This window comes from Grus americana, chromosome 5 (genome assembly GCF_028858705.1).
Source record: "Grus americana isolate bGruAme1 chromosome 5, bGruAme1.mat, whole genome shotgun sequence".
Taxonomy (NCBI): Eukaryota; Metazoa; Chordata; class Aves; order Gruiformes; family Gruidae; genus Grus; species Grus americana.
The window spans coordinates 7615085-7632415 of record NC_072856.1 but is presented as its reverse complement, the minus strand read 5'-3'; the positions used below and the strand labels follow the sequence as shown (position 1 = coordinate 7632415).

The following is a 17331-nucleotide window of genomic DNA, read 5'->3' as shown; positions in this document are numbered from 1 at the left end:
CTGAGCTTTGACATATCTGTAAGCACGTGCTATTTTTTTTTATTTTCTGTGTACTGTAATTTAAAAGTCTAGTAGACTTAATTTTAAACCTCAAACTTTTTTGATGCCAAGATTAGATGAGAAAAAGACAATAGCAGAACTTTCTGTTTCGACAGCAAAAACAGGGAACTGGGAACAGATACTCACTTCAGCCCAAATGCATAAAATAAGAGGCAGCTGTAAAGCTCAGCAGGTTCCTTTGATTAGGGTCTCAGATGAGTGTCTCCTGGGGAAAATTTACCTCCTGGATCAGGTTACAGAACGTGTGAGCACAGGTGGCACTCTTTTTTTTTTTTCTCTCCTTTTTCCTTGTTTTTTGTAACCCTGAGTTCAGTCTTAACAGATGTGACTTCTCCCTTCTTTTCCTTGATGTTGTATAGTTGAGAAATTGGGGTGGTAGTGTTTTACTTGTGCAACTTTATTTCTTGAAAAACCTGCACTTCATGATATGGCTGGGGAACTGTTGTGTGACATGTACCTGCAGATGTGAAGCTAAAAAAATGGGAACTGAAGCAGCTAAAATACCAAAGTGAGTAATCTGTTGACACTTTTTCTTATTGTAGTTGAAGTTTATATTTCTCAGATCCTAGGGATTATTACTTTAGTTCCTGTATGGTTCATTGTAAGACATACCATGGCTAACGTATCTTTTTATAACGCTTCTACTTGCTACTGTATATAACATGCTAGGTAAGTCCTTGCTCTCATGGTTTACATTCTGCAGGTATGTAGGAACTTATTGTGGCATGCTGTATTCCCATATGTTTGGAGTTACTACTCAAGTTATAGCTAAATATAAAATACCAAAAGTTACTGTGGTAACTCGCTCATTCCTGTGTCCACATAAGACTGGTACTACTAGTGGGAGAAGTCCTGACATCTTCATTGTCTAGGGAGTTTTCTGACTACATAATTCCCATAAATTTGAACAAACGTTCATTTTAGCTTACCCTTACTCATCTCATATCTGTAAAAATCTCCATTTGGAATATCTCACTTTCTTCTTGGTGGGTAGCCTGCAAATAACACTTACTTCTAGAAATTGCATATCAAAACTGGATAAAAGTGTTATTCTTCTGTTCTCATACCCCACCTTTTGTATGAGGAAGTAATTTCAATTGCCCACCAGTATACTCCTCTGTGTGGTCAGACTAGGACTAGTTAACTGACATTCCTCTTGCTCATTTTGCTGTACTGAGCTATTATTCCGTAAGGAAGTTCTCCCATTAATTTAACCCATTCAAAATGTGCTATTTAGTAGAATACAGAGATTTTTCAAGACTAGAGTCCCCTCTGCTAGGCCCTGTTCATATGAAGACTAAGAGAAGATGTCTTCCTTGAACAGACTAACATGAAAAAACCCCACCAAAGTTTGTTGTTGGTTTTTTTTCTGTTTGTTTGTTTTTTTAACCAAAAACTAGGTAAAAAATAAGACTGCTGCAAATAGGAATAGTGCTACAATGTCTTGGGATGGGCTGAACTAATAAGGAACAATATGAGGAAAAGGTGGATGTGTTAGACTGGAGGGAAAGGAGGCTGAGGAGAACGAGCTGGCTGTTTATTTCCTACACATTCAAAATATTGCTGAAATTCACTTTAAAAAATATGTAGTTTTTGGAATGTCCAGGGTCCTTGATTTGTGATTATTTCTACTGCCTGATTTCTTTCTATGCCTTGTCCCCAAACTGAGGCAGATTTTATATAGTAACTAATAATAATGTGAGAAGGCATAGGGAGGCCCTGTTACCTATTTGAGCTTAGTGTGTGATTGCTGGGCATAGCATGAAATTATGTTTTAAGGCACGGATTAGGGTTTTTTTGGAAAAAATTATGTAGCTGATGAGACTCTAAGGCGTGATTATTAAACTAATTCTTTGTATTATTTTGGAGGAAGTGCATTTTGCTCTAGGCTCTTTAGAAGTACGTTAAAGGTGTAAAGCTAGCTTTAATACTTGCAGAATGTAGTACTGGTGTAAAGCAGTAGATACTCCTATAAACCAGCATATTTTGTGCTAAGACTAGAGAGCTGATCAGTTTACTATGCAATATTTTGGTACCAAGATAACTGTAAAACCAAAAAGTACTACTGTTATGTTCATTATGAGTCTGTGTTGCCTGAAGTTAAACAGCTGAGATATTTGGAAACTAGCATTAAACAAAGACACCAGCTTTAGGTGTGTCTATTAAAAGGTAAGGATGGCATTACTAGATGCACTCTAGATTGCTGGTCTCTTGTTTTTCCAACATTGGCGAGGAAGATTCATGGTTAAAAAACTAATTCATCTTGGATGTCTTTAGAGAGCACCATCAAGGTTGCTCAGAGGGAGCAGATTTGTACAGGCCAGGCAGAGAAAACAGTTGTGCTACCTAGAACTCCTGGGGAGAAGATGCAGCAGAGGGATGTGAATTGTATCAAGAAGGCATATGGGCTGGATAGATCTGGGTACAAACCTGACATGAGCTTTGTCATTGCTACATCTTCATCTGTGACTTGCAGTTATGTGCTCTCCAAAATTATGAAAGACAGGTTCTTATGGTAATTTTCTGTTCTGGAATGTGGGAAGAGGTACTTCACAGGACTAGTTTATGGAAAAAATTTGATCAGCAAATGTTAGCATGAATTATGCTGATATTGAAATCACTGTTTATCACCATCCCTGAAAATAAGCTTCTCAAACCGCATTCCTCATGCTTATAGAATTGCTGAATCAAGTATTTATGCCTATACATTCTACAATGTATATGAAAGTTTCTTTCTTATATAAAGCAAAACCATTCCTTTTTGGAGAAACCCCGTTGTTTTCAGGATTGGTTCACTTGGCACCCTGCTATGCTCTTGTAAATTAACTTGGACATAAAATTGTGATCAAGAAGTCTTTTAAAGGCAAAGCTTTCAAAATTGGGGAAGCATGGGAAAGCTAAAATGACTCATTTTGGAAATAATAAGTTTGAAGGTAATCAAGAATGAAGAATTAGCCCTGGTGCTAATATTTCCTAAATACATCAGTGGAGGCTGGAAAGGACTTGCTTATTGATACAACTTTCTAACATGTAGGAGGCAGTGCTCCTAGAAAAAATGGTTAGGTATTTGAGCACCTCTGTATCATTTCCATAAATGTAGTCTGATATCCAGGTTGCAGTCCTGTTTTCTTACGCTTATTCAAGCTGAAGCACTCTTGGATGCTGAGCTGTAAGAGAAATGTTTCTTCCTTTGTTCCAGGTTGTATTTTGTTTTCTTTGTTTTCCTGTATATATGCACTTTTATCATTAATAGTATTTAAGCAAGTGGATTCTATGTTGCATCTCAAATAAACGTCATCCTCTATCTCTCTGATAAACTGATAAAATTCCTAATTCGTTATAACCTGCTTTAAGAAAACATAGTTGGAGATTACTGGCTGCCCCGTGACTTTGACAGCGGGTTATAGAACCTTCTAACTGCAAGCTGCTGTTTAAAATTCAATGTAGTACATTGCAACCAAACAGTAATTGGACTGTAACAATTCTGAGAGATTAGTTTGGTCTCCTTCCAGTCCCTAGTGGGTAAAACGCTTTGGCTATCGTTACAGTTGGCGGTAAAGGGTAGCCCGGGGCTCTCTTCTTGCATCCATTGGGATCTCTTTTGTACAGACTTTCCCCCCCTCCCTAAACTGGTTTAGCAAGCCAACAGGATGTTTCTTGAACTGAGGAGTAACTTGGACATTGTCCTTTCTCCTGTGATCCAGTGCATGGGTGTGTCTTGAAAAGAGACTATTAATTGGCTGTTATTTTGCACAAGGGATTCTCAGCTGCAGAAATATCCCTTTATGGGCCTCTGCTTGCTTACGTAGTTCAGAGAGGCCTTGGGGTTTCTTTGACCTAGTTCCCTGTATAGATTAATGAGAGTACTACTCTTGGGCTCAAAGAGTGCCTTTGTTTATAGTTTTCACTAATACAGTGGAGAGATCTGACTTTTGGTGATCTTGGCATGGAGAAAATTACAGATTGGACCATCCTCTTGCTCTCAGTGGTAAGACCTTTAGGATGGAAGTGCTCAGTGCTGGAGATTATTGCACAAGTTTCATTATAGCATGAACTGAATCTAATAAATATGGTGCAGAATGGCAGAATGTCTACAGCATTAAAGCCTTTTTTTTACATGTCAATTCAGATAACACTAGTTATTCTGAGAAGCATTTTTCATATATATATAATCTGATAACTGATCAACAGGAATTGTTTCTACTTCAGTGTTGCATACACTGAGTTCAGTGTAGATCACAGAATACGGTATTATGTCTAAATTTTATAATTTATATTATAATTTCATGATTAAAACCTCTAGTGCACCTCACGCACAAAAAATTGATTAACTCCTGGCTAAGTAGCAGCATAAAGATGATGTCTTCATCCCACTGGATGTGAATATTAGCTTTGTATGTTTGTTTTAGTGGTGAAGTGAAGATGATTCAGAATAGAAAGTATAGAGGAAAGCCAGTTTTCAGTTCCACTGATCCTGCTCCAACCACTGACTCCTTAAAGTCTACTCATCACTTGAAGGAGTCTGCCTTAGTGAAGAAAAGCTCGTTACTGTCATCTTCACTAGCTTAAATTGAACTCTCATGTGAACTCAAGTATCAATCTAACTGCGGTTTCACAGAGAAAAACATAGTTAGCATATTTTCTCAAGCTATGATAGGCTAGACAGCATATAGTATCCTTGTAGCCAGTTAAAAAAAGGACTGTATGTCTACAGCCTAATCACTAATGTAATTACCACAAGGTAATGCACTGTGCAAAACACCAACAGTCTGGTGGTTTCCATAAAATTGGGCTGAACTAAAACTCTGTAAAATTAAAATGTGAAAGTTCTGCCACATGGTCCATCAGTACTTTCATTCAACTTTAAGGAACAATTTATCTATTTATTGGTAAGAAACATGAAGAGTTGGGCCCTGTGTATCAGACAGCACGCTATCTGATTAAACGTGGTCTCATCAGACCTTCCCACTTTGAGGAAGAAGTCTTCCTGAGGGACAAAGAAAACTTACTGCATTCTAAATGAGGATTAAAGAGAGAGGATTTGGTTTGTTTTCTGCTAAACAAAAGCTCTTTATGATTAGTTAATACACAGGTCAACAAAGAACAATCAGTAGGTCAATTGACCAGTTATGAATTAATAAAGAAGTCTTAAATATAATGTGCTGATAATAACAAAAAAGCCTGATTTTTATTTCTACTTGGTTGTGCTGGCTCCAGGAATACTTCTTGGCCAATGTGTCCAGTGTGTGATGAGAGCATTAGCTTTCTTTATGGAAACAGTGAATATCTCCATACTGAAACAACGCTGCAAAATTGTGAAGTAGCAGAAGCTGAAGCTTCTCTTGGTTTGGCTAGATGAAACTATGCACTCAAGTAGGGTGTGTAGCATTTTGTTACACAAAGCTTGTCACTTTGTGCGTGACTTAATATTTTTATAGGATCACTGTAATGTTAACAGCAAATACCTATTTGTCATTTCTTTAGTATATTTACCTTTGTAACAGCATCTTGATAGTAACTTGTGGAACTGGCTCCCAACAAGTGAGTGTCCCTTATAAACAATAGCTGAGTACATACATAATACACATGGTTGACATTATCTTAAATTGCCCTAAGAATATAGTGTGTCAATGGTACTAGAATTTAAAAATCAACATTTCTTTAAATATTTTCTGTGGAATACAGAATAAATATTTTCTGTGGGAATATAGAACAACTCTAGGACAATCGGTGTTCTAAACAGCCAACAGTTTTAATGCCAAGCAGCGTTATTTTGTCATAAATATTTTGATGCTCTAAATAATTATTATGAAAGTTATGATGGTCTTGACCACATTATTTCCTTTGCTATCTTTTTCCCTTCACTTTGACACTTTTCAGTATGACTTGTTACACAACAGTCAAATGTGGTCAAAAAAGTAGGAGTTTAGAGATCCGCATTGATTTTTAGCATTTAACTATTGCTCCTTGTGGGTGGAAGATCAATTATATTAAACCTCAAGTATTTCAATTTTGTCAAATTGGGCTGAGTATAAGGCAGAGGGTAAACTTTCATTATTTTTGTCATATTGAGGGTAAAACTTGCAAAACAAAATACCATGTTACTCTCATTGTCATTCAGGTACCTAACCATCATAACAATATGGGTCTATGAAAAATGCAGTGCATCATAGTTGGAGTAAGACCTTCTTTTCACTTCAGTATGTCCTTGGACTGATGCTGCATGAAGCCACTAGGTGCAATGAATTTTTATCATGAAACAGATTTGGCACAGAAGTTCATCAGTTGTATGGCAATGTTATAAGTAAGGCCCATGTTTGTTCTTTTAGCAGCGTAAATCTGGTATAATTTGAAAGGTCAAGGGTGCCATGTCAGCTTATAGCTGATTGTGAAATCTCCAAACAAGGATTTAACTAAAACAGTTGCATAGAATCTGAAGCAACAAGGTACATATTGCCCTCAGATCCTTGGGTCAATAAGGAGTAGATTGGAACTGGCATGTGAAGGTATGACTTGGTCCACAGCCTTAATAACAAGATCCTGTGAGCAAAAAGCGTACTAGCTCTCTGGTGGCAACCTGGCACTGCAGTGGTGTTGGTGTCTGGCAGTTTGTGTGTGTATAATAAAATATCCTTGTCTTTTCATATAGCAGCACTGCATGAGAAGTAGTTCACGGAATTTACTTTTAACAGTGTTTTGGTTTCGCTGTGAAATGCTCCCACCCACAGTTTTACGGGAATGTCTGTCTTCCAGTTAGGCAGAGTAGTAACTAAAGAATTCCCCTCTCCCATTACTCCTGCCCAGTGGGGGAGGATAGCATATATACAGCAGGATCTTTTTTATGTTGATCTGTAGGTGGAAGTGCCCTGCAGCCAGATACTGGTTCTATGAGGAGACTTGAGCAATAAAAATATTTTATGCTTTTACCTGCCCCATTATTCAACAAAGATATTTCTGCAGGTGTGAAGCGGCTTCTCCAGCAATGCTTCCTTCAGAGACAGAGTAATGAGAGAGATGTTTGGCACTGTGAAAAGAAGTGGTCAGATGGCTTAGGCTGTCTTTTCAGATTTGATAGATTTTCTGTACTACTTTGTTGCAATACATGACTTTGCTGTTGTTTCTCCTCCTGTTTGCAGATAAGAGGATAATTGCAGGTTATAAATACTGGAGTTCTGGCTCTGTGAATTCACTTGGGTGGTAGCACTCTCAAATGTGGGGCTCTTGCTTTGAAAATAGAGACGAAACCATGGAAGATAAACAGCCAAACAATTTGTTACTTAAAGGAATGCTCTGGAGATATTCGAGATCTACCCGATGTCTTATCCGAGATGTTAGTCAAGTAATAAACAGTTATTTCTTATAGCCAACTGCAGTGAAATTCAGCCCTATGCAGAAACAAGTCCCTGTGCTTACAAATAGGACATCACAGTGCTAATTTAAGTGGTTCATGGACTTGCTAGTGAGCCAGGGTTTAGGAGTGGATGATGTCAGTTGTATTTATCTCTGTCAAAAGAGAAAAATTGTAAGGCATAAACTTTGTCTACCTCTGTATTAAACCATGCAGAAATCTGCCTCTGAAGGGAGGCGGATGCCAAGCTGGCTTAAACCTGAGCCTTGCAAACCCACACCCTTACCCTTAGTATCCCAACTGTCCTATTAATTCTTTCTTTAAATCAGGGAGATTATTTTTCATGCAGCTGTATGCATAGTGTACACTCATAACTACTTCTCAGTTTTCTGCGCTGACTGCAGGATAGCAAAAAACCCCCTCTGTGTGAATGAGTCAGTCCTGGAGAACTTGCTCAGTTATTTACCCTCTCAGTAGCTAGTTTGTTCCCTTTTAATCAGCTCTAGCAGTAACAATGTTTCACCAGAGACATGCACCTACCATGCTTTAAGCACCTAAGGTAGAGCTTATTTCTAGCAAAGCTTAAAAGTGGCATGTTGTTCAAAAGTTCTTGGGGTGTCCATCGTTTATTGAATAGCCACAGACTATAAAGTCTCATCTCCTCAAACAACAAAGCACCCCTCTGAATTGCTACTTATAGAAGGCTATGCTTGACTGGGGAAGGGAAAAAGAGGAGAAATCAGCCATTTTCTATGACTTAACATTTATTTCACCAGGAATGGTGTCCTATACCGACTGCAGTCAATGAATATCAATGAGGCATGTCAGTAAGCTTGCCTTTCATTGCACAGACTATCCAGTAGCCAGATGTTAATGGCTCAGTGCCATGAACTGCCCAGGCTCTATCACAGGCATTGAAAAGCATGATTGCCTGGCTTACCCAGGAAACCTCTTGACACAAGCAGCATGGCGTTTCTGCAACTTCATATATTTACTTTTAAAAAGATAGAGCTGTCAGCTTGACATTTTGTTTCCTTTTTTTCCCCCTCTGGAACACAGTAAACCAGTTCATAAAATACACAAAACGAGACTCTCTGCATTTTCTTCCCTTGCTCCTTCCTCCATCCCAGCTAAGAGTATACAAGGGGAAATGTGATTTTCAGCACTGCTGGTTTGTCTAACAACATCCTAAGTAGATGCCTAGAAGACAGTGAAGCCACTTCACTGTTCTTAAAGTGCTGTCTGGGATGTCCTGTGTTGGCTGCTGCCAGAGTAGTTATAGATTCCCACTCGTTTGAAGAAGTTTTGTGCTAGTCTCTGTGGCTTGTAACTTAGCCCAAAGGTATTAATAGGAAATAAAAGTCTGAACTCTCTTTCACCAGCCTTTTGCCCTGAGGAGCCTTATATAGCTGTGCCATGTACCTGGGAGATGCTGCCAACCATAGGGTGATGAGATCTAGTGATTCAGCAGTTGTCTAAATGCTATGTAGGTGGAGAAACAGAGACATGGGGGACAAAGCTCTAAGACTGTGGATTTCTGGGACAAAAACATTTCATCAAAAACTAGCCTGCCTTTGTGCTGAGACCTGGTATGATTGATGTACGCAGCCTATGTAAGTGAAACAGTCTTCATCCACCTGCGTGATGTAGGTAAACAAAATGATATCACAAAGAAAGGATGCCTGAAAAGAAGAAACAGAAAATATAGCTGTTTATACTCTCATCCAGATGAAGTAAAACACTTAGTATCTGACTGGTAATATACGACAAATTCAAAATGCTTTACTTTTGGACTTGGTCTTTAAATGGAAAAATATCCTACCATGGTTGTGGGAGACTTCATATTATTTAAGTTCTTCCTTTCTTTAAAGTAATTCATCTTGCTGATTATACAGTCTTTAAGAGATTAATGTTTTAATTATCTAGTTTTACAGTCTTACTAAACTTCAGGTGGTGCAAATCTTTGGTGCTTATTCTAGAACTTGTCAAATCAAGCGCTATGCCTTTGAAAGTTCTTAACAGTAACATTCCTCAATAAACAATTTCTAAATGATGTGGAGAGAACAAAAATTGGAACACTAATAAAATCTTTTCTGCATGTTAAGACATTTGAATAAAATTAACTTTATTTTTTTTAACTGGGAATTGTTTCTAAATCCTTCCTTTCTGTTAGGGTTGACTTAAATACAAAGTCAAGTTTGTGATTTACTTTTTAACAGAATTCAGATAATGACATTTGCTTATCCTCATACGAAACTGAGTTATAAAATACAGAAAAAGTGCATAAAGGCAGTGGGAAGAATCCATAACTTCTTTCAGGAGAAAGAAAATATGTTACATATTGTTTTCACTTGAGTTCAGAAAAACCCCCAAGCTTTAAAATGAACAGATAATTTTGCCTGCAGTGCTTCCTTTTACCATTATTACTTGTATTGTTTCCAGTTCCCTAAAGTAGACAGAGGAAGAATATCATCTCATTACTTTTGGCTATAATGCTATTTACTTGTCTGTGTTTATTTTAATATAAATATTTCCTGAAAAGGTGAAAAGAGTCTTTCGCATATCTTAGTGCTTTTAGTCATTGACTGGGACATGAGAATGCAGAAATCAAGACTTGGGATTTAATTAAAACAGTCTTACTGAGCTCTGGGTCATAATTTGTACAGTGCTGTTACGACTTCCATATTTATTTTCCACTTATAAAGTGTTATCTTGGGGAATTAGGCCATCTACAGAGTAAGTACTGTTAAATGGAGGTAGTAAGAGTGTTTTTACTCCCATTCTTTTGGGTGCTCAGATAATTCTCTTGAACATTGACTGATCTTTTTCCCTGTCTTATGAGATGTACCACACTGTTGTTAAGTCTTCCACCAAAACATTTGATCCTTGTGACACTTTGAAATCTCTATTACACTATTATTTTACCAGTTTATAACCTTGTATGTGCCTTAAATCTCTTACGAAAGCTGCCACTTTGCTCTTAGCCAAGCTTGGGGATTTCTGCCGATCTCAGACTTAATCCTGGCCTCTGCCAGCATAAATTCCTGTCCTAGACCTGCGGCCTTTTCAGCACTGTGATATAAATCTATCTCTTAATCGCTGAATTTCACAACCTTATTTGTATTCCCACCCTAAACTGTACAGCCTAGGAACTTCTGCTCGCATGGGACATAATCCAAATCCCAATTCATCCTAATCTCTTGGTACATCTAAAATTTATGTGCAGCTACGTCTGAACTGAACTTTCACTCTAAATATTTCCTTATTAACCTTGCTTATCCTGTGGGATTGAGTAGTAAGCGTTGTTCTTGTCCATGTATTTTATTTTTTGTTAATTTTAAGCTTCCAGACTCCAGGCCTAACCTTAAAAACCTGCATCAGTTTTAATCTTCAATCTCCTTTAAGATTCCTCTAGGATGAAGTAATTACTTCAGTTTGGGGATCAAGCTGCTATATGGTCCAACTCCCAATCAGCCTGAAATCTGATTTCAACACCTCCAAATGGCAGACTATACCATGAACCATGTTCTGTTTCTAATATATATCTAAACTGCCCAGGGCCTCCAAGCAACTCAGCTCTCCTCTCAGCTGTGCTCTCCTAAACAGCAAATCTTATCCATACTTCTTGCTTGTCTCTATATAATGTTTTAACCCACTTGTCTATTGCGTTAGGCCTTTGCAATGATTCAAAAGGCTTTGCTATAAACACAGTCCTTCAGCTGATCCTAACTGTGCCCTTACCTCTAGCTTTAACTTCTGATGGTACCAGCTTTTCCTCTTTAAGAAATCTAAAGTGAGGATAACAAGGTAAATCTAACTGGTATTAGATATGCAGTTGTATTCTGGTTCACCTATTCCTCATTGCAGATTTTCTAGGCCCTGGTACATCTTCAGTACATCACATTCTGAATTCCTGCTGCCTTGAACCCAAGCCAGTGCTCTAACCCTTACGTCAGGCTTAATCATCAATCATTTATTTTCATCTTTACCACCTTTTCTTTCAGAATTTCTTGCTCTAAGCAAGCAGACAAGTGTTCAGCTATATATAAACCATGATGTTAAAGCTCAGTGTTAATCCTTGGACTTTTACCCAAATCATATGTGTAACATTGACTTTTAAAGAAAAGATCATCTATTGCTTGAAGAAGGCCATTACAAGGTACTTAAGGTAGAAAAAGTCTATGAAAGAAAATTATAGACCTAAAGCAAGATGTACAAAAATATTTAATACTGTTCCAGTTACTTCATCTCTTAAATTACACAAACAAAACATGCATGATAGACTAGGACTTGAAATGGGCTTGAACTATTGAATTCTAACTTTGGGAACAGAACGCACATTTTTGCCAGAGTTCTTTTGAGTAAACTTTCATAAATTATCCAGCTTTACCGATGTTTTTCAGTTAGCTGTTGGGTCGTTAATTTCTTCCATATTCTTTTCTTATCCTTGATCTGTTGAAACAGATAAATGATTTCCATGAGTATCAATTAAGATATTAAACATTGATTTAAAAGACTTTATCCCTCAGACTGTGTCTGAGTTACCATTTCTCTTTGCATAGAAGGCTATGAATAATTATGGGTCATTTGAACAATCAAAGAAAGACTTCCATGCAAAACTTTGACACAGAATAGAATTAATTTTTAAAGAAACATGGAGTAACCAGATTTATTCATTTTTTTCTTATTTTTTCTATTGGCTGTATTTTTTTCTGCTTAGAGGAATAATACTACTATTCTCTTATGGCTGAAGTTCTAAACTAGCTCTTCCTTGCTTTCTGAGGCAGCTGATAATTTATTTGTATTACCATTTTTGCCTTTGGTTTTTCTGAGCCTCGGCTCTATGGAAGATAACAACTAAAAGGCAGTTCACATGCTGGAAGTTCAGAAGACAACTTCATGGTCAGGAGTGCACCAATCCCTTCATTTGACAATATGACTCAGCTTCTTTTCTGCATAGCAGGTATCATGCTTCCCAAACTTAGAGCACAATCTGTGTTTAAAAATACATTTAATAACAAGTCCTTGGATAATTGATTACGAGTTGAAATTATTTGAAAGTAGATCCTCTAGGCATTTCAGTGAGTCACCTCTTACACTCTTGAGGGACTGAGGAGGTTTTGGGGGGTTCTTGGGGGGGGGGGGGCAGTTATTTGCTAAAACTGTAGAGTAGATGTACCCATTAGTCTGACAGCCTTTTGCTCCCCGAAACAAAAGCTGCTGTTTTGTTCTGCCTGGTGCCTAGGCAGACTGTGGCCTCTGTGTGCTAAGGGCAGAATCTCCAAATGTATTTGAGTACTTTTCAGACACATTAATGGAAAAATATTTAGGGTTAGGTGGTTTCCTTTTGCAAAAAGAAAACCATTTTGTGGATCCAACTTTTAAGGAGCCACTAAGCTCCTGAGTATTTCAGTGTTGAACATGACTTCTTTAAGATTGGGTTTGGGGTTCTTTTGTGTTTGTGGGGTGTTTTTCCCTCCTCAAAACAAATAAAACATATTGTATGTGTTATTTAAACATGCACATACATTATTTAAAAATGTCATCTTCTTAATTCCAAATGTACATGCTGTTGGTTAGGACAGAAAAGTCTTACTTCAGTAGCAAAATTGGAGACTACCTTCAACACTGTTCAAATGACTACTACTGCCATTCATCCTGCGAGAAGAGAAGCTTAGGTTGTCCACAGACATGATAGTCACTTTCTTGCATTGTTCCCTGAAGAAACAAATTGAAGCTGGTTCAGGTAAAGATGGCTACAATTTGTGATAGCAGGAGGAAGGTGGAGAGAGAGGTTAATGCACAGGAGATGTGTGTGGGAATGCAAATTGAGAGCAAAGAACATCAGTGACTGTGAGCATTGTCAAGGAATGACAGAATTGCAGAAACAGAGAAGCAGAGATTTTGGTTAGATGGGAGTGAAGGAAGATAGGGGGGATGTAAGAGAGAAAGTAATGAAGAAAAATGGAGATTTATGGGAAGGTTGCAATATTATAACTGATGGAAAACTCATGGAATCCTGGGAGAGGATACCTTAACAGAAGAATGGGATTTGATAAAATACATATATTTGTGTTGAACTGGTTTGTTGGGTTTTTTCTAACAAAAGGCATCTGAGAAGTCAAAATGTGGAAGGACATCTGTGTCTGAAAAAAAGAAAAGATTTTTTTTTGATCTACTTCCATGGTGTTGCCCAGAAAGAATCCAACTGTATTATTTTTCTGAAGTACGTCTTTCTCTGGTTTATAAAGAGTTGAGACTCTTGGGACTCTAAAAAAGGAAATGCTTTTCATCTCCAGTATTCTAAAATATTAACTGAGCAAAAAGCTGTCCCCAAATACACAAATCTGTGTATACTTGCATCTCTCTTGCCTGCCCTCAGATGATTCACTATACTTCTCTGGTTTTACCCCTTGCAAATCCATAACAAAGTCAGTAGTGTTTATCTCTCACAGCCGCTCATTCTGTTTCTCTCTCAGCTCTAAACCAGGTAACCAATCTAGAAAACACCTTCTCCTCTTCCCCCCCCCCCCGCCCCCCTTGGCAGGGAAATGTTGCTAGTTTGAGGGCTTTTTTGTCTCTTGATCCCTAGACAGTCTCCCAGTTTGCCACTTTCTCTGTCAGCAAAAAACCAAGCAGTCTCTTTTATCTTGTTTGCCTTTTATCTGTTCTCAGTTCTCTACGTTATGACCTAGAAGGAAAAACAGGCATCACTTACATTTACGTTTAGGTGAAAGATCAGACATTACCTGTGCTAGCAGTCCATCTTTGATATAAGCTCATGTCACAGTATGAGGGTAGTCTTCAGTGCTGTTGGTAGGAGGGCTGTCATTAAAAAAATCAAATAGTCATTACAGGAACTTCTTTGCTGGAAGAGTGATGGTTCCTTCATTTGTTAACAAGCATTTGAGAAATGAACAGAAAAATCTTTACTGATTAAAAACCACTACTTGGGGTACTTCTCGTATACAACTGTAAACTCCTGAATGCAACCCTGACAAACAGAAGAGTATTTTGTAATAGTACAACTATATAAAATGATGCAGTTAATGAAAATTATTTTAATGTAGTAATGGATCTGCATTAAAAGGACTCAATCCTGCTATGTGCTGCAAACATCAGCAAGCTTCAGTGAAAAGCTGAGGGTTCTTGCTCTTTGCAGGATTAGTCATTTAGCTCCTATGCTGCAATCCCAGAAGTTGGGAACTTGAAAGTTTCTGTTTCTGCTTGGGATTAAAATATTAAAATTCCTCTCTTTGCTCTCATCCAAATTTTCTCCAGCTACCTCAACAAATTGTTCCCTGAGGCTTAATTAGCACTAACAGAACAACTGCCTTTGCTGTGTAATGAAGCCATCCAGAACAGTTACAACCCCCCCCAACCCAAAACAAAACCTTTCTGCCATCCCATGCAATCATGCATATTACCCTCCTACTCTGCAGTGTGCCTGTACACATGTATCAAGCACAGAAGTCTAACCTTGTCTTGTATATGTAATAATTAATCACTAAAGATACTCGTTTATTTTAATGTATGGGTTTTTTTAAACCTTCACTGATTCTGGGACTTCTACAGTGATCCAACTTGAAGGATTTTAAATATCTCCCATACTCTCTAATGATAGGAAATAATTTTTTGTCACTAACCTGCTATTAATGATGGCTTAATCGCTAGGTCTATGGTTGCAGTATGCAAAGAGCTAAGAGTGGAAATAGTGAAACAGATCAGAACAAGAAATTAAGTTACTTAGAGCAAAGACATTTCATTAAATAAAACAAGGAAGATATTTTTGAGACTTGCTTGTGAACAAAAATTAGGAATGCTGCATTGTTTTGTCAATTCAAAGATGCACAGAATCATCCAACAGAAGTTACGTTGTCTTTCATCAATTTTAATGCACCTTCTAGCTGTAAAACTCTGCCAGCATACAGATGAAGGTGTCTGGGCATATTGGTATGCTAAATCATAAGCTGTCTATTCCCATTCTGCATCATTTGGTTAAACTTAAGGTTCCAGAACAACCTGCAGAAAGTGAACAACATGTGAAATTTGTTGCTGTCTGGATACTTTGATCAAGTTCTTCCTTGTCTGTTTGAATCAGTTAATAAATGTCCTTCCTAGTAGCTGTGGTTGGAAAATATTACTGAAAATAACACTTGGTCAATTGTTGACTGTTTTGGACCAGTTCTATCTATTAAGTAACTATCAGGAAAGAATGAACATACAGTCCTGCATTTTTTGTTTTGTTTTTAAACTTTAACCTTTTTAGAAACTTCATGAAAAATCACAATAATGTAGAATGCTGCTTCTTTTAATAGCAAAATAGTTTTGTAACTCCCAATTATGGTGATAAAGGTTTGTGTTATTAACGTTGCCTCAGGTGAGAATTTCAACCCAAAAGACCACTGGCAAATTTTACCTTCCCTAGTTAGGAAGTATTAGATACAAATAAAAGACGACTGTAGTCACCAGACCTCTACAGATTTGCTGCAAAATTTGTATCATTTGGCGAGTGACCTGATGCAAATGCATATCTGGTAAATTATCTAAAAATAAAAATTTCTCATTTTTAATGTCACTGTTATCAATAGATGGGCCACTTGCTTGGGGTTTTTGTGAAGGACCCTTGAAGAGAAACTTAGTGTAGACTAGCTTTGTTTCTTTCATTCTACTTGTACTGGTGGTCTTGCATTTTACTGATAACTAAAGAAAATTATTAAATCAGACTCTTAAAAAATATGTATTTACTCTTCATTGATTTTAATCTAAAGCCCATTGACTTCAACTAATTCGGGGTCAGGTTAAAACATGTAAAGTATGTCTCTATATTTTAAATTAGCCTTAAATCAAAGTCTGTATTTTAGGTTATAGTTTCATAATTAGCATTTGATAATTTTTGACAGTCTCCTATGAAACATTTATTTGAAACCTTCATATTAACTTTTCTTTGTTCATCTATATAACGAATGTATTTAATTCCTTCTTTTCTCTGCCTTATTTGTGAAATAAAAATCTGGTCTTGCCAGAAATAAGATCAGGTTTTTGTGGAGAAGCAAATACGCACTGACTTCAGAACAGTCTGGCTAGGTTGCTGTGTCGTCACACACATGTTCTGACAGTCATCTTCTAAATTCAATTGACTTTAGTGGGAAGAGGTTTGAGCAATAATGGACACATACTTTTGGAACTTGAGGAGAAAATACTGAGAGATTTGAAGCAATAATAGACAGTGTTATACATCTGCAAATGCATCATGTATCGTAATGTTTTTGAAAGACTAAGTTTGACACAGAAAAGCTGCCTGTTAAATCAGAGCCATCACTTAACAGATTTTTTTTCCCCCGCTTTTTTTTAACTCTGTAGGTGTTACTATCAGCTAGCTGTGTGCTGATGGCAAGTGTTTATCTGAACCAATGAATATGAAGAACCTAAAAAATGATAATTTTATTTTAGCTGAGAGGCACCTAGTGACCAAAATATGAGCATACAAATGCAACTTGTATGATTCTTGACACTGTAAAAAAGCAAACAAACAAAAAGACAAACCGACAAACCCCAACAACACCCCCACTCCACCCCACCCCCATTTCACAAAACAAACAAAAAGCCCCCAGAAACTAATATTGCTTATTGCAGGCTCTGGGTTTGGTGTTGTCCATATATGGTCTTTTTTTTCTATGGCAGTGAGGGTAAGTCATCAAAAGGAAAATTAATCATTGGAGTGTGTGTTGTCTGTAAGGAAGGAAAAGATTTTTTTAACAGAAAGATCACATATGTGCGTCTCCAGTGTCATCTTGGGTTCATTAATTTGACAAGTCTGTACTTAAATAAGTGACTTGGAGCACATATCCATTATATTAACAGATCATGCATTCTATTTTATTATTTCAATGCTAACCAAAGGTCAAAAAATTCAGTCTTCA

General features: G+C 37.3%; 1 long non-coding RNA gene across 1 annotated transcript in view; it reads left to right on the top strand.

The window, feature by feature from the left end:
* Positions 1-526: 526 nt before the first annotated feature.
* Positions 527-17331, top strand: part of LOC129207642 (uncharacterized) — a 58876-nt gene continuing 42071 nt past the window's right edge. The window contains exon 1 of the long non-coding RNA XR_008577496.1: positions 527-568. This is a non-coding gene — a long non-coding RNA (uncharacterized LOC129207642). The remainder of the gene's footprint in view (positions 569-17331) is intronic.